Genomic DNA, 19,074 nt, shown 5'->3' with positions numbered 1-19,074 from the left:
TGTGGCCATCTTAAATCGCATCGTGTCTCACCTGAGGCAATGAAGTACTTTCCCATAACAGCACTTTCAGTGTCGGTTCTGACACAATTCCCAAATTTAAACAGTGTTTTAGAATTGATGAACATCAGTATAAATTGGAGCATGTTAAGAATGTAACCAATTAATTGCATAATGGAAATGAAGAGCAGAGGGGCAGCTCCGGTATTTGATCAATAGAAGTGAAAAAACATGAGAGGGGAATTTGCCTAAACGTTTGGGTGTGTTTAAGTGGAGTTTAACAGTGAGATTAAAACATTTGAATGCATTTGTTATGATCTGGCTCCGAACATCAGCTTACCATGTGAATATTCAATTTATTTGAATGGAAGTGGGATGGATGCCTGTGTTGTGATTTGATATAGAGTCTGTTACAATCACCCTTCATTACTGAGCAACTCTCCTTGGAGGAGCAGAGAACCTTGTAACAAACTTCATTTGAAATGATAACCACATTTGCAATGTATTTTGGGTTTCCTGAAACCCAGTTGCGCAACATTTGCATTTCCTGAATACCAGGGCATTTGGCATATAGGGCAGCTGTTTAGTGGGCTAGCAGTGCAACACTCCAATGCACACATCCACAGATTTGAGATTTATATCTTGTTTGAGATGAATGGTATTGTCTTTGTTCGTATGTGTGCAATTTTTTTTTTTTTTTTTGTATTTTCCAGGCTTATGCTATGCCCTCATTGGCGCATGGCCGAAGACTTGCTTTTTTTTTTCCCCTCTCCTCCCTCACCCTCGTCGTTTTTCCTCTCCTAAGGTCAGGGAGCGCTACACCTGTGGCGGACCCCAGTTGGCCTTATTGTTCTGTATACCTTTGTTAAGTCAGCTTTGTTGCTCTTTCATCTTGAATCTTTTATTGAGGCACTTTTCCCCCCTCCATTTTTCTCAAAAAGATTGACCCACAAACTTAGAAGCAGCGGGGCATTCAGTTACATACAATACAAAATGAACCAATCAAAATCATGTGGCCCCCGCTTTGCAAATACAGTCTGTGTGGAACAGTTATAAAAATTGTGCATACTGCTCAAACTGTTGGCCCAATTTTCTAAGCGCATAACGGTCCAAAATATAATTTATTTTCCTCACCTCTCTTTAAAAACTGTGCTAGAGGGCATTGCGGTGCAACTACGTTTAAAAAAATACGTAAAAAAATAAAATCAACCAAAATGTTTTCTGATCATCCAATGAAATTGTGTTATCCCGTTTAACCTGAAGATGGCACCACTCAGAACATTTTGCCCCAAATTCAAGGTTTCAAACGATATATATATATATATATATATATATATATATATATATATATATAAGTTCATTTGGGTTGAGTGGTCTTTTAAGCCTCCATCTTACTGCGTGGGATGTTTGCTGGCCTTGGAGAAAGTAGCAAATGTACATTCATGTCAGGGCCACGCCTGGGTTTGTTCAAGATTGCAAATGCTCACAAACAGTTTGGATTTTCCTTGTCGCTACAACAGTACAGGTAAACGTCGACAAACTTGAAGGAATCCAGACAAGAACACAATATCTGATACCTTCGCCAACACTCGCAATTTTTTGCCCTCAGTTGAATGAACACAACCGCTAAACCCTTTTAAAGCCAAAAGGCAAATATTAGTTGATGGCGGCGAGGTTGCAATTGTGTATTCCCATCAATGACTTGCTAAAGGTTGTTCGCCAAAATTCTCTACTGCCCCCCCCCCCCCAAAAAAAAATGTTTTCATTCATGACCAATGTGATGGGATTATTTGGAGTCACTCGATTGCATTTACTAAAAGCCTGAGACGCGTGCAGGTGATAATTGCTAGATAAAGACATCAAGGATGACGTTACTGTGAAAACATGTTTCCTGGGCTATTTCAAAGCGGGTTATAGATTACGCTGCGGTTTTACCCATTCAAAAATAGTTCCTACTCAAGAGTGGAAAGTAAATTGAATTTCCAATGAAAACAATTCAATTTAGATGACTATCCATTTTGTGCCATGCTCTTTTGAATCCTGCATGCTAAACATTTGACTTCACTCACATTTAGGATGGGAGCAGAAAAGGGGAAGCAGTGACAACCTGATGAATTACCTCTAACCGGGCCATTATGTGGCAACATGTCCTGCTGGGTGGATTCCCAGGAGTTGCTGTGATTGATTACCAGTGTAGCCACATAGTCATTTTTAAGATAGGTTACCAGGAATGGTAACTTTGTTGGCTTTCATGACATTTTTCAAAAATCGTTTGTTTAATCAGATATACATTTTCCCTGATTGTAATGACTTCAGTCATGTACCGTACTTGGGACATGACTGACTACGGTGCGGGAATTTTCACATTTATGTAAAATTATTTCAAATTAAGTGTGACACTTGCAGACATTGCTACTTTAGTCTAAACAATTTATAATTCTTGATTCCTGGTAAGCGAAGCATGACCCCCTAAAAACTAATCACAATTTCCCTTACCTGATCAATAAAGTATACAGATGCATTATTAGTGCAATGCATGCATCTATTAATGCCAACATTTGAAGCAGTTTATGTAAATAATACATTGAAGTCAAACCGAATTAAATATTGATCCAAGTTGTATTATTAAACAAGGTAAAAAAAAAAAGGCCTGTGTTTCAACCATGATAAGTTTAATTTGTTAATACTGTAGTTGTAAATTTGTTGGCAATTTGTTTGCAGTTGTACTTACGTTTGTTCAGTTTATTCCAGTAACATAGCAGCTTTAAATACAGGTACATGCATTTACTATTTATTATTAAAAAAAAATAACAGAATCTTTATTTCTCATCATTTTAATTGGACAGTTCCATATTACAAATGGAGATCAAACACTGCCAGTTTGGAAAGGGAGGCTGTGGAAGAAAAACAATAATAGTAAACAAACAAAAAAATGCTGCAGTACAGAACAGATTTCTTCTTACCAGCCTTGAAAATCCGACAGAGCCCAGGACTTGACCAATGTACGCGAGTGGGGGTCATTAAGATTTCCACACATGCCACATAATCTTCCAGCGTACCAAGGAGCTGGCTTGGCTGTGACGTTAGTAATGCTGAACTCCATTTCCAACTCTGATTCCAGTGCATGATCTTTCTTCAGGACAACTATCACCTTAGACTGGTGCTGGGCCACGCCAGATGACAGAGACACCCCTAAGGGTAAAGTGTAAGGTAGTGGCACATGCTGTCCATTCACCTGTCGTGTGGACAATGGAGTGATTAAGAAGACACAAACATTTGTGTCCTTAGATATTTACGTGTTTTGTTTTTTTTTACCTTTACAATGCCATCCTGGATTACAACTGAGAATCCCATAAGGAGGATTTGGAACACTGTCACAGGCCTGGTGCTGCTCCCGTCACAGGGTCCATAGTAAGAGATGAGGCTGAACCAATTTTGAGCAGTCTCGTTGCAAAGGCTCATCAACTTGTAAGGCTTGCGGTGTCAAGCTCAATTGCTGCCCATTGAAAGCAGAGAGCTGCACAATGCCTTTGAGTTGACATACTTCTTGCCCAAAACAGCTCCAGGAGCCATTCCTCAGATAACACAGCTGTCCGGGGCTGCAGGCTGCCTTTTCACAAATGGCGCCACCTAGAGGGTGGCACCAGCATCTCTCCGTGCAATTCGCACTGTACATCTGCTCGTCCAGCTTTTAAAGAGAGGGAGTTATTTGAGTTACAGTACCAAAACTATGAGAAAAACCTTTGCTTATAGTTACCTTCATGTATCTGCCATGAAGCACACACCCACATTGGCTGACCGGTACACATTCACCCCAGTCAAATCCATTTCCATTCTGGCACTGGCATCCTCCCGAACAACCAGATGCGGAGGACCCAGGATGCAGCAAGGCAGGACATGAGTTGGAATTGGACTCAATGCACTGATTTGGGCTGCTGTGGTTAGGACACTTCAAAGCTGGTGGTACAAATGATTCAGTTTAAGAGCAGATAGAATGCTTTACATTTTCATTGGATCAAACTGGTTTACTCACAGCAAGGGCTATTTTCTCTCCAGGACGAGTTATTCCTTGGCCTGACAGGCGGTAGCGTGGGCTTCAAGTGCTAGACACACTGCCGCAATATAGGCTGCCCCACCACAAATGGCTTTGAGGCACACATCTCTGAACACTTGGGGTTGAACACCCCTGCTCCAGCAGTGATTGAATTCAATGCTTGTGGTCAAGAGGATGTCACATATTGTTTTGGCCTCTGATGACAATGCGCACTGGCCAGAGTCCTCTCTACGAGCCCCACTGCAATTCTGCCCAGGAGCAACAACAGACCAGCTCTGGAAAAAATCTGCAATATTTTTGGCAGGATACCCACTCCGTAGTTCCAGGTCATCAGATTCGTCCCCATTGAAATTGCCACAAAGGCCTGAAGGCGTGCCAGTGGAATCCCGTGGTATATTTAGCCTGAGATACTTTGTGGAGGACAGCTGAAGACTCACCCCAGCTACAGACGTAATGATCAACCTACCACCATCTTCATAAACTTTGACCATATTATTACTGTGAGGTACCTTGAAGTCTACACCGTTCACCTGGAAAGAAATTCGTTTTTTTACAATTTAAGGTTTCTTTTGTAGCTCAAGCTGCAGAACTTACAAGTATTTTCCATGGTGTATTTGGACTGATGGTCACCTCCATTGCAGCAAAAACAATAACCAGCTTGCTGATGATAAAAACAGAGCCGCCAATGCCCTTCTCAAAGCTAAGCAGCAGACTGTGGCCATGTATATCTTCAGGAGAGCGTTCAGACACTAAATAGGTGCAAGCGCCATAGTGTGGTAAAACCAAACCATCAAAAGTCATATAGCCAAATCCAGCAAAAATTTCACAAGCTCCATGTTGCTGAGGTCTTGCCTCAAAAGGGCCATCACTTGACCGGAAACTCTCTGTGGGCTTACAGAGTGATGGTTTGCAAGACACTTTCCCATGACAGTAACAATTGTTACAGCCATTCAAATCCGAAAGGTAACCAGCTGGATGATATTGTCCCTCGTATAAGCAACCGCAGTCTTCCGGCAGCACGCAATGACCATCGCTGAGAACATAACCAGGGTCACACTGGCAGCCCTCCACACAACTGTCACTGCAGTTTGTTGAAGAGGAAAGTCTATGACATGCAACAGGACACTGGGGTCCACAAAGTTCATAGTGACTGTTCTTGGGGCATCTCATACCTATGGGGAAAAAAATAGTTTGAGAAACTATGATACCGGAGTGAGTTATTACAAGTAAATTCATTGTGGACATGTAACTAATTAGACGATTAGAAATGTGTTATACTCGTGCTTCAGAAAACTTGGCAATAAAAGTTGGCAATAAACAAAATCAAAATCAAACTTCCAAATAGCACCTTTTTTTTTTTTTAAATAGCGTTTGGAAAGGCAAATTCAACTTATGAACAACTCAGAATTCTGAAAATCAGAATAAGCACTTTGGATAAAGAGTCTGGTATGTGTGTGTGTGGTGGTGGGGGTAAGATTTGGTAAAAAAAAAAAAAAAAAAATCTCAGTTGTCCTCACTGCACTTCTTCATTTGTCTCCAACGCAGGGAACTCCTTCAATTGGCTCACGAGTATGATAAAAATATCGAATTTCTTGAGGCCAGCCAAAATTCCAAGATGCCAATGTGTCAAAATAAGGGTGATGTTTAGAACGTTGATACTTGAACCAAACCTTGCTTTAACTGGTGCCATTGGAAGATTATTGGTGTGGGAAACCAAATACATTGTGTACAAAAGCAATCTTCTGTGTCAGAATGTATGTATGGGATACTACAAAAATTATAGAAAGTGCTCCTTTTATATTATAAATTCCAAAAGGGTGGCGACCATTTGGCACATTGCTCCTCTAATGTAAGTGTCAATTTAGCATTTCTTAAAATCCTCAAATTAGTCATTTTACTCACCACAAAAGGTGTCATTCCTCCAGTTCCTGATAGGCAACTGAGCTGCTTGGCAGGCAGATACATAGGCTGTGATGGAATTGCAAAATGCCAAATAATGTCCTCCATAAAAACAGCTGTCTGTTATACAATTATGGAAGAACAAGTTTGGACTCAAACGTGAAGCACACTCTGCAAAAGGACCGTGTTCATCTTTGAGTATGCCACATAAATCAGTTCCCTCAAAACGTTTGCGCACATCCGTAGGGCACGTTTTTGGTCTGGAAGCGCAGTGGGACCGACAGGCCATGGCACCACCCACCCACCCAACTGCGAACAAACTCCAGTGTACTTTGAGCTTCCTTCTCATTCGGCATAAGTTGGTCAGCATAAGGGTCCGAGTTGGCATTTCCGCAGAGCCCGCGAACAGATGATTCATAACTTCTAGGGAGGACAACCATCACAGTGCCAGTTTCATGGGCAATCAACAGCCATCCCATATGAACATGAATAACTAGAGATGATAGAGTGGCAAAGGCATTGAGATGGCCTGTATGATGCAAGTATGGCAAAGGTGTATGCAGTCCGTTGATCTGGGGATGAAATGTAAACAAATAAAAATGATTTCTAGGGTAATTAAAATTGAGAGGGAACAAGGTACTTACAAGCACTTTGTTAGGATCTTCTTTGCTGATGACAACTTCCAAATTGTGGAATGATAGTGTTAAAGTCAGACTATTAACCAATCTTTTATGGCAACTTGCACCAGAAGTTGTGATGTTGAATGGTTCCAATCCATTTAAATGGTCATTTGTTTGAACTAAAACATAAGCACAACTATCCCTAAAGTCATAATGGTGTCCATCAAAGGATGTGAAGTGCAGCCCAGTGATAACACAATTCAGAGGTTTGTCAAGTTGACATATCCTTTTGTGAGGAAGTTGCTTGCAGGACATTCCTTTAGGGCACTGGGATGAACTGCACTTAATTCTTCCTGGTTTGCAAATGCAAAGTTGTCCACAGTCATCTGGGATCCAAAAGCTGGAGTTGAGGCGGCGGTATTTGCCTCTGGAGTGCGTGCAAGCACATTGCTTAGGTGGTACGCATCCCTCTAGACTGCTGATGAAACCCGTGTTACAGAAGCAGCCTTGGACACAAGCGGTATGACAGAGTCTGTTTTTAAATTCACAGGTTGGAGGACAGGCTGAGCCACAAGACTTATAGTGGCTGTTTGGTGGACATCTCACACCTGAAAATAGATGGCATAGGTTTTAATTGGATCAAAACACTTTCACAGCATATGGACCTTAAATCACAAAACATACCGATTTTCAGTTCGGGGGGCCAATAATCATTCAGCTCTTCACAACATAAAGAATAGGATGTTGAGGCCTTTCGGAGAGCAGCATCAGGTCTTCCTTGCATGAGGTCAGCAATACAACTTTGATAAAAGGCTTTGGGGTTTACATGGCTGTGACAATGTGCAAATGGGCCAGTAGGCTCAATGAGGTCGTCACGGTGACTTTTCTGACCAACGAGGATTTCAATTGGCATATCTTCCAGTAAAGTAGCGTTCAAATTGTCCTTTTCACAACCAGTACAACAGCTATGATCACCGTCGAAAACATGGAACGCTTCAGTCAGCTCCACACTTGTATTGGCGACAGGCAACCCGTGTAGATTGATTGCGTAGTCATCTTGAGGTTCACCATTAAAGTTGCCACACAGCCCATAGATAAGACCTCTATAGTTGGGGTCCAGCATTATAGAGAGAATAGTGGTATCCCAGTCAAACAGTACATGGAGCCCAAAGTCAGTCTTCATTGGGTTTTGCCCTCTTGATTTGAAACTTCAATCTTACCACAAAGCAGTGTAACAGGAATATAATTTACTTGCCCATTTCGCTGAAAATAAAGCGGGTATTAGTCATGAAGATATGGAAGCACTTAACGGTAAATTTCATGTACTTGAACACTGTCCTTTTCAGCCAACTTAATGACAAATCCATATGCTTGTACAGTCACCAGCTGTGTAGAGGACACTTCTTTCGTCACTTTTTTTTAGAAACCATGAAAGGTGTCACTCCTGCTGCACCTTTGCTGCCGGAAAGAAGATAGGTGCAGGTACCCTTGATGTCATAGCTGAATCCATCAAAAGTGTGGTAGTGTTTGCTCCCCAAGGTCCAACACAGCCCGGGCGGGCTCTCACAAACTGCTTCACCATTGCTGAGGTAGCAATAATCAGGTTTGTTACACTTGACCTCACAGGGATCTTGGTCTGAGAAAATGAGTTTTAAAACAGATGATAAACATACCAAGAAAAATAGATGGGGTAATATATTTCTCTCTCAAATAATCTTACCAACTTTGTGGCAACCAAGAATTCCATTCAGAAGCATACAGATGTGCAGTGGTGGACACTTGTGTTCCTCACAGATAAGTGGAGGCCCACAAGTACAGTTGACAGTGCAGTTATGTAGAAGTTTGCTACCAGAGACCTGCCATTAAAATTAACCAGTAATGAATATTTGGAATATGAGAACATGCTTCCTAAGCCAAGTATTAAATCACCACCTCTAGTTTTCACCCTTCATACATGCAGCCGCACTGCCCTGCTGGCACACATTCATGACCGTTATAAAAGGTGCTGAGCATCACATTGGCATCCTTCCTCACAGTGTCTGGGACACTTTGTAGCGAAGCTCATCTCTGGACAGAGGGTGGAGCAAACGTTGGCACAATGGCTGAAATGACTGAACTGAGGGCATTGCCTAGCTATAGAAGACACAAATGAAATAAGTCTTACCTATTTTATTGTGCGCTTTCAAAAGGAGGAAAAAAAAATCACCATCTGTTGGGCTTACCGCAGCCTGTGATGTTTCTCCAGGGGTCGACATTCACACCAGCCACTTTGCATGTCGCCTCGTACTCCCTTAATGCCTCACATAAAGCTTGCTTTTGGCCATCCGCAACACAAAGTTTATTCAGGCACTGGGTGTAATATTTCTGAGGGAATGTTGCATTGTGGCAAGCAGAAAATGGCCCCTTTGGCCAGGTAAGAATGCCACAATACAGGTTAGAGGTATACTCTAGCGTAGGGGATCGACAACGTTGGCAGGTGCTGTTACACGTTTCGTCGCAAGAGGAATCTGAGCGTGACAATTTCCATGACTGCCAAAAGATAACTGGGTCAGAGATAGCAGTTCCATTGGGTAGCTGCATGTCATCTGAGGGATCATCATTGTAGTTTCTACAAAGGCCACACGTTGTATTATAAAAAGCAATTGAGAGCTTGACCTCGACATAGTTGCGAATGTCAGAAATAATCATCAAATGTGCAGCCTTGATAGTCATCGATTCATTTTTCTAATGCACAGTGACATTGTTTTCTGAGAATGGGAGGTTCTTGTAAACGCCATTAACCTAAAAAACAAAAATATTAAGCAAATCATTAAGTGCAGATTGCCTATCAATTAACGTGATTAGATTTTTCATGACTTACTTGGATTTGATCAAGGTATGAAGTTGACATCATTAGTCATGTTGTTGACTAGTACTGTATATTAATTTGTATGCCTTCACTGTGGTTACTACACACAGCGATCAAAAGTGGCTCCATAGTTCGGCCCTTGCACGTTTCTACTAGAGCGTAGTTACCTGAACCATTAAATTAAAAAAACTGTCCATCAAACATATTCAAATGGGATCCATTAATGTAGCAATTGGCCATTTGAGCTTTGGGGTGGCAACCTTGAATGCCCCCGATCAGGACACACTCTTCCTCCTGACTACATGACACATCAACACATGTCATGTTCCCACCAGGATGACACAAACATCTTTGCTCACATGTTGACTTGTCCTCTCCTGGTAGGATGTATTCTGCATTTTTGTGCCAGCAGCCACAGTTGGCTGGATCGTCACAGATACTTCCACTGTGGACCAAACCAGGTCCACAGAGACAGTTCTCGCCAATGTTTGAAGGGACCTCAACTGTCAAATTACGCGAACCAAATGTCAATAGGGGAGTTGCTCATGTTGTAGCTGGTACTGGAGGGACATGCATCATCTGCAAAGATACAGTACGGACAAAAGAGAAAGGGCAGGAGTAGGTCAGTGTGCGAGTTACTAATGAAACATTAGTACCATCTAGTGGATGGGTAGAAGGTCGTGGTTTAATGAACTTATACTGCATCTGCAACAGCTTTTGATTTATGTGGAAAAAAAACTGTCAGATATCACACCATAATTTTCATGCAGAGAGAATTTGACTATTAATACAAAAATTGCAATGTGTTGCAACACAAGTGCTGAGCAGTTTAATACTCACAGCAAAATTCAGGGCTCCTCCAGGCATGAACTAAAGCCTTGCGATGAAGGCAGACATCAGCATACTCAGCCAGAGAACGGCACACTGCAGGCTGCACATCTCCATAAAGACACAGGTCACTGACGCAGCTCTTGTAAAAGCTGGAGGGGTCCACTTTGCTATGACAGTGTCTGAATGGTCCATTAACTTCCAGAATCTTCCCGCAAGCCGCTGGGTCAGAGAAGTGCTCCAAAGCCTTAGATGAACAATTTGGACAGCTTCCACCTCGACAGCCTTCCACACACGAGTGGTTCTGTCCGCTTCTCCAAGCTTTTCCAAATTGTTCCGGAGTGAGATGCTCCTGTGTGCCATTCACTGTGAGGTCATCAGCAGGCTCAGAATTGAAGTTCCCACATAGGCCACAAGTAGCATTAGCATATTGACGAGAGAGGCTGATGACTATGATCCCTTCTTTGCTAAGACTTAAAGAGAAAACTGTCGAATGGATGTAAGTGTGCAGTCCCAATGAATACACTAATGTGCTTCCGCTGACATAAAATGGCAGGCTCCTCTTGGTGCCATCAACCTGCAAGAGTGACAACTGCGTCATCACAGTGCTGCGCAACACATCAACAATGCAATATTAACCTAAGGGCTTAAAAAATAAGACTTACCTCTACCCTTCCTGGATTTTTGTTGTCCAGTTGCACATGTTATTTATGATGACCAAGACATTTGGTGCCAAATGATTATATGGATTCGTCCGCACGTCAACTTTGATGAATTCAAGACCATGGCCCTGTTCACAGATGCCCAGTAACTGATACTGGCAGGTGCCAAGGAAATTATACTCATGCTTGTCAAAAGTGACTACCGCTGTAGCGGCACGTTGTATAATTACGCTGCACACAGCTTGTGATTCCATCCTGGAGACGGCAATACTCATCATCACCACAATAAGCATCATGGCAGTGGATCTGGCGCGTGAAAGGATTACAGGCACAACGTCATGTACATGATTCATCAGCCCAAAAAGTCTTGTTGCTCTGGTAATGAACTCCATTGTATGTACAGCCGCACTGAGATGGAGTGACACAGATGTTGCCATCAAGAAGAAAACCAGGGTCACACTGGCATCCTTCAGTGCAGGATGAATTGAAGTGGGCCTCGCAGGTAGCAGGGCAGGCCGTCCCACACGTTTCATAATGGCTATTTGCTGGGCAGTAGAAGGCTGACAGAAGAGGGGGAGGAATGCATACATTTTATATTACTCAAAATTAAAGTTTACAATATTGTTTTGCCATCAATTTAGATTCAGTCTTGCTTATGCCTTAAGGCAGACTGGTCAAAAATGTTTATACGGTGTAACAGTTCAACAGGAAAATAACATCCTCCTGATTTAAAGAAGGGTAAAGAAGGGTACAGTGCAACAAGTGTAGGAGAAGAGGCATTAAATAAGAAAAGCTTTGAGTGCAAAAAATTGCTGCATGCAGGACCTGACTGAACAATTGTGGAGAAATGCCAAGTATATGAAGAGGATGGGCTCACTCTCTTTCTATTCACAATGCCACGCTTCATTAAATACGCAGTTCTGCCACTTTGAGCAAAAGGCTGCTCTACAACACAGGGTGGCAGTGGCGCAGCAATTACACTTCTTAGTACAGTTAACATTCCACAAAATGTCGCCAACCTATTGAAAAATAGAAGTGGAGAAAAAACAAAGCACATGTTGTTAGACATTTCTTTAAGGTCGAATGAACAAGCAACCTTTCAGACTTTATGCAAAACTGGTTTGATCATTTTGCATAATTTTTTGGAAACAAAAAGTTATCGGGTGCAATGTCAATTTGCAGAGCGGTCAGTCATTGATCAGTTCGCAAATAAAAGACTGTTTTGAGGGGCAACATTACAGCTTTTATTTGACCTAATGTTCATTTTCCAGAGTTACAGGAGTGTTTGCTGTTGCCCCGGTTCCTTATTTGCAGTATTTGGTGGGTGCCGCAAATGAATTCAATTACAATATGGTAATTGACAATTGGTAAATGACAACGTGTTTATGTAACAGTACATTATTTCTGTCAGAAGTTTCTTTTGCTTTACCTATATGAATGTTCGTTTTATGCCTGGCCAGTTCTTGAATGCCTCCTAGAGGTCATTGAGGTTTATACTTTTGCATCTGTCAGTCTCGGGCATGGAAACCTGCCAAGCGATGGCAAAATGATATATTTTATACACATAAATATTTTTGTGATGCATTATAAATAGTGTACAGTTAATAAGTTAAATATACTGTACATTTTGCTTTCTTGTGATCAGATTCATGATGGCTACGTTTTAATGATCCGTGCCAAAAATCCTGAACATGTAAAGTCTAAATATTTTAAGGATATTATGCAAGTCAGACCAAGCCAATTACGTCAAATAACATGCCTTATAAAATAGTTCTTTGCCAGTTACACCATAAGTTCTCAAAAATGTGGGTACCAGTACCTCTGGGGTTACGCAAAGGAACTTTGGGGTTTTGTGAGATTTTAACTGGGTTTTGCAGGCATCAACTATAATTTTCTGCTTTTTAAGGAAGTGAAGGAAACATGTTTCTTTTCAAAGTAAATGTAGCATGTAGCACGTTACAGCCAAATTGTGTTGGTGACTCATTTGTAAAACATTGTATGCCTTTATTTTGTCAAGTTTTATATGGGTGTTGCTTATGTTTTAATTTCAATTGCAATGAACTAACTTGTTAAAAAGGTATACAATCTAATTGCGTGCCTCATAGTGCTGCCCAAGGTAGAAACATCCACATTGCTCAGGTCTCACACAGCCATTCTCACTCTGCACTTATCCAGAGTCACACTGACATCCCTCATAGCAGAGCCATGGACACGGTACATCAGATATTATACCGCAGGACTCAGGACATGCACCAACACATATACTGTAGTGGGAATGCTCAGGGCATGAACGTGCTGTGGGAGAGAATGTGGGTTGGGGGTAGGTGATTTTAAGAAGCTTCTTAAAATAATTAACCATTGGGACTGTGAGTGTTTACAGATCTGGGTGGTTTTACAACAAACAAAAAATATGAATTAAGCCTACCACATTTATTCCCCCTCCATGGTTTGACCTCAGCTCCGTCATCCTGGCAGGCAAAAGTGTACTGCTCCAGACTGTCACAAAACGTTTCAGTGTTATTTGACCTACACAAATCTTTCACGCAGTTATGGAAATATGGCATTGGGTCCACTATGGAGTGGCAACTCCCAAATAAGCCTGCAGGAGCAAGCAACAGGCCACATAGGTAATCTGATTCATATTCCTTAGCAGAGCTGCATAAAAAACATTCATGACAGCCATTGGAGCAGTTTGTTACAGAGGGAGAAAGGCCAAACCAGGAAACTGTCTGTATGGGATCATCTGACATCAGACTCTCTTGGTCATCTGTAGCCCCAGCAGCAGCTTTTTGACACAAGCCACAAAGTCTTTTGTGTGTTGCTAGAATGGTCAGCTGTATTAATTGAGGTCCTCCAAAGGTGACCACAGTGCTAGTATCTGCCGCGATGATGCGCGTCAGCGAGCCAGAAAGCAGTACTGCGACACCATTAATATAAAGAGGTAGTGATTTTGTAACACCATCAATCTGCAAGAAATGGCACATTTATTATATTTGGGAAACATCTCTTGGTAAATTTGAAGCATTTACCTCAACTTTTCCGGACTGTTTGATGGACAAGGTCATTTGATGGATATTAAGGTACAGCTGGCCTTTGTGTATAACAGCAGAAAACCCAGATTCGTCACACAGCTTGAATAAGAGGAAATGCAGATTACCCATCTCCAAATCGAAGTGATCTTCCTGAAAGGTTTTTAAGTGCCTGCCACCCATGATGGTGCATTTCAAATGTGAGGCATGGCATTCACGGTGGCCAAGTTTGATACCACACACTGTTCCATATGGACATGTGTGTGTTCTACAATGCATGACATTGTGGCCCATACATAGACATGACCGAAGGCAGTTCTCGTCAGGATAGGTATTTTCATGACGTTTGTAGTAAATGCCATTAAAACTGCAGCCGCATTCAGAATTTGGTACACATTCCCCATCACTGTGGAAAAACCCAGGCTTGCAAAAACAGCCTTCCTTTGCATCTTTCTGAAAGGAGACTTTAGGTTTGGGCACAGGCAAATATGTGAGTGGAACAGAGGCGGTATTCACTTTTCGATGGGCATGTGGCAGCTAAGGAAAAGGAGGACAGTAAATTATTCAAACTAACTCTAAAATGAAGTCCTAGAGGTAGGATTCTACTTGATTACTTACGGCAGAAGTTAGGGCCTCGCCATTCATCCACTTCTGCACCAATTTCTTGACATACTGAAACATACCGGGACAGAATCTGGCAAAGGGTTGTCTGGTTACCATTGCAGAGGTAATGAACACAGTTATCAAAGAAATCTTGTGGCTCCACTTTTTTTGTGGCAGCTCTGGAATGGCCCCTAAGGATCTATTAGTCTGCCACAGAAATGTTTTTCCCGATAAAGCTCCTGCTCTTGTGAACTGCAGCCTGAAGTGCTGATAGGCACATCCCAACATTCATGTTCAGCGCTGGTTCTCCATTGTCTGACTGCTTGAGTAATATCAAAGTCATCTGGTAGCAGGTCATCCTGTATCTCATCATTTAAGTTACCACACAGTCCACATAGATTACCAGCAAAGACCTTGGGCATTGTGACAGTCAATATGTCTGGGCTGTATGTCAGGACAACACCAACGTCTGTTTCTATACACACTGACTGTCCTTTCAGATAAAGCATTATTTTGCCTTGATTCAAAACAGAAGAAAGGTTCATCAGCTGACCGTTTACCTAAAACAGATTAAATTAATTAGTAAATAAAACCTGTTAAAATGCTGCGTACAGCAAATTATGCAACTTACCGCAACTTTGCTATGCCATTTATATGACATCTCAATGGAATAAACAGCAAGACGTTTTCCAAGAACACCATTTAGAACCTTACAGATTTCTCCAGTCTGGCAGTGAGAATGAGTGCATATAACAGTCTTGGATCCAGGTTGGCAGATGGATTTCTCTTCACACTGCTCATCTATCCAAAAGAACTTTGTGGGTTAACAGTAAGACCCATTGTGGACACAGCCACACTCACTGGGTAAGACACACTTTCCATTACTTAGCAAAAATCCCTTGTTGCACTGGCACAATTCCAGACATGGGCGAGAGCAGTTACGGTGGGGATCTGGGTTACCACATGTTGCCTGGCAGGTGGACCCACACAACTTATAATGGCTATTTATAGAACAAGTCAGACCTGGAGGGGGGTAAATGGTTAAGTTAAATTCTTGGCCCTTCTCATTTAATACATTAAAAAAAAAAAAAAGGAAACAATAGTTTGGAACTTACGGCACTTTGTGAGTGCTCTCCAGTTTTGGAGCCTTCCTCCAAGCCTCTGGCAGATGTTGGCATAAGAATTCAAAATCTTACACCCCAAAGTGGCAGCTCCGAGACACAGTCTGTCCTCACAACTACGAACAAAGGGTTCAGGATCAATATAGAAATGACAGTCACTAAAAGGTCCATCTTTCCTCTTCAGTAAAGTGCATTTATTCTCATTGGAGTTGGCCTTTACTCCAGGATTAGATTGTGTGGAACCGCACACTTGACATGGGCCATCGTGACAGTCTTCTATACATGCAGTGATGTTGTCCAACACCCAGGAGAGGGTGAAATCTATACTTTTGGACTCATTAGTACCATTAGAATTGATTTTGTCATCTGAGGTGCTGTCATTGGCGTTTCCACAAAGGCCACACAGATGTCCATGTAGCTTTAGGTCAGCTTCAACCTGGATATTATGAACCCAGTCATACTGGAGAGTCATGCCAAAGGAAGTATCCAGAACAATAGTGGGACCACTTGGATACATTCTAAGGATCCCATTACCCAAGATGATCGGTGGGATGTCCATTGACCTATGAATATCAAAGGAAAAAAAAAAGACAGTGACTAGATAAATGCATGAATGAATGACAATTTGTTCCTCAATAGTGGTGAGTGTTCTTACCCTGATTTGATTCAGCTCCCCCTTAACTATAGATATGTTAAAACCATGGCTTTTTATCTCCACACTGTGAATGCTGGAGACATTCACACCCTTCATATATGCTCTGGCTAGCTTAACTTAGAGTGGAGTGGAAGAATTTATGCCTGGACAAGTGGTCTGCACTAATGTGTAATTACAATTTCCCAGAAGAACAAAATGTCTTCCATCAAAGGTGCGATAGTAAGAATCACCCCATACAGAGCATATTTTAGTTTAAGGAACAGAACTGATGTCCATTTTTGATAGCGCACTGTTCTTTGTATTATATAGATGACAGTGCAAGTCACAGCGCATTTCTGAAAGACAAGGAGGCAGGTAGCACACATCTATATCTGAACAATGGGGGGGGGGGGGGGGGGGGTACTCACTTTTTTCACACATTGATGGATGCAGTTCTTTGTTTAAGGCACTCAGATATTGTCCCAGATCGGCATAAGGAGATCCAGAGCCCTTGTTGTTGGCTTCTTCCAGGAATTTAGCAGATTTGGTCAGATTATTTGAGTAAAAAGTGATATTTAGATCTTGGCGTAAAGTAAAAACATTTTTATCTCTCTGGCAGATATCTTCCACAGCAATGCAGTCATAGTTGAAGAACTCTGCTCAGTGTTTTGTCTGTAGTAAATGAGCTGAATTGGAACGTCGCTAATGATGTGAACTTCATCTGAGGCCCAAACTTGGTCTTCATAATCCCTTTACTTAAAGAAAAACTCATCTGCCCTTTACTGGTGCTGACATTGTTTGGAGTTCATGTGTACCATAGCCAAAAGGAAACTGGGACTCATTGCAGTGTTTACTAGGGGAGGGACAAAACCAACTATAACCCCTTCTGATTCTTGGGCATAAAGTTCTGAGCCAGAAAGGCTGAAATTACTTTGGAGGTAGATGCTCTAAATGACCCTAAACGCAACTTGAGGAAACTTCCCTCAGAGTATAACACTCCATTAAAGACTACATCCCCTGAGAGGAAGATCTCCACTGATGTCTCTCGATCGGAGTTGGTGACCACCATCTCGCTGACAGATATTTGATGTGGGAAGTTTGGGGTAACTGGATAATAATGGGTCCCTCAGGAAGACAGATCATGAAGGAGGTTATGTTCACATCCAGTTTGAGTGCACAATGTGGCAAGAATGGTAACGGGCCGTACAGATGCTACACTGAGGAGAGAGGAGGGACGAGCACTGGCCATTCCCACAGACGAAGGCAGGTGAAAACTAAGTGACTGAGAGGCATGGAGAAAGACATGATGTTTGAAGTCACTTTGCAGGACTTTGACAGTGACTGAAGTCCAAACACCAGTTGCTGTTATTGTGACTCGGTGGCTAACATTTGCTGCGGGGTCATTATGAGGTGGAAACATCATCAGAAAATTCCACCCAATACTCATCCCAGAGAAACCTGTGAAGGAAATCAAAATTCATTAGATGATTAATCAGACATCTTAAAAGGAAGATATTCCTGCATAAAGTCTAACATGAGTAGGTCGGGCAACTATGACAGCAGTTGCATTTACAACTGTAAACCACACACTTGCAGCCGGCTGATAACATCTCGTGTGCAGAGTTATACAGGTTTTCCAGTGTGCAAGCAGAGATAAGAAGTATGGTGTCAGATTTCAGCCAGCGGAGCAGCCAATGAAGTGTATGCTCCTAGTTCCTGACTGGGTACACCTGTATTAAATGTGCAGACTGGCTCCAGTCTTTCCATGATAACAAGGATCTCTGCGGGAGAGCAATAACATACCAGCAGTCTGTAGAGAATCCTGAGGTTCAGAAAACTTTTAAGGTAAGTTTTAAATGTCTGTGTGCATGCTCTGTGGAGACAGGGGGATACTTGCATGATACATCTATGATATTTCAAACAATGCTATCCAGCTTACAATAGAGCAAGTGTAACTATATATGTATATATTAAAAATATATATATACTTTTGATTTTATTATTTGCGGTGCAGTTAAAACAGCTGAACAACGACCAAACAAAAAAACCTAACTCTGTATGGTCTGCGCCATTATTTCTAAGGTACGCTGCTGAACCATATCCCTAAGAAAGCGGAGACAAAAGTTAGAAAACAAAAATATAAAGTTTCCTCATACAAAAACACAGAGCATTCATTTGAGTTGCTCCAAGAGCTGGAACACAAGCACAGCCCAAACAACACTAAGGTGGACAAATAACTGATGTTGGGCGGGCAAGGAATTGTCCAGACTTGAGCACTGTTTTAAGTAAGGGGGTGGGGCAGGGGTGTATATACTAACCAAATGATGCAAATGCAGCATGTAGTCAGTTTGGATCGTCAATAGCTACTGCATGACTCAGAAAATTCCCTCACCCAATCTGTTTTGTATGGAAACCTGGCAAGGTACAGAGGTTGCCGAAAACACATTGATGTATCGTGACACCCCAAGCAATGACGTTGCTGATATATCCGTCTAACATTCTGCAAATAAAAGCCAATCACATCTGGAATGCACTGAACAGGGGACTTTCAAATTATAACTGCGTTATGAACATTTCAAATGTGCTGTAGTTTCTCAAATGATGGTATATTTATATCTCATGCATCCTTGTAGCAATACCTTGAAGGGGAAGTGAACCCTGAAATCACTTTTTTTTGTTTTTTTGGGTGGGTGGGGGGGTGAGTCATGTGACATTTGTAAGTTGAGCCCTGAACGAACAATATCCACCACAATGCAGTGCAGGCTCTAAATTTCCCACA

At 41.9% G+C, this 19,074-nt stretch overlaps 1 protein-coding gene and 1 pseudogene across 1 annotated transcript in view; one reads left to right on the top strand and one right to left on the bottom strand.

The window, feature by feature from the left end:
* Positions 1-2,747: 2,747 nt before the first annotated feature.
* Positions 2,748-19,074, bottom strand: part of LOC148426739 (IgGFc-binding protein-like) — a 17,036-nt pseudogene continuing 709 nt past the window's right edge.
* LOC148426738 (uncharacterized) overlaps positions 17,995-19,074 on the top strand; it is a 14,365-nt gene continuing 13,285 nt past the window's right edge. Inside the window, exon 1 of the mRNA XM_088409704.1 lies at positions 17,995-18,140. The gene's annotated coding sequence lies outside the window, so the exon portion shown is untranslated. The remainder of the gene's footprint in view (positions 18,141-19,074) is intronic.

The sequence above is a fragment of the Hippichthys cyanospilos genome, chromosome 3 (genome assembly GCF_059441005.1).
Source record: "Hippichthys cyanospilos isolate Australia breed blue-spotted pipefish chromosome 3, RoL_Hcya_1.0, whole genome shotgun sequence".
NCBI lineage: Eukaryota > Metazoa > Chordata > Actinopteri > Syngnathiformes > Syngnathidae > Hippichthys > Hippichthys cyanospilos.
This window is presented reverse-complemented; position numbering and strand designations above follow the sequence as displayed.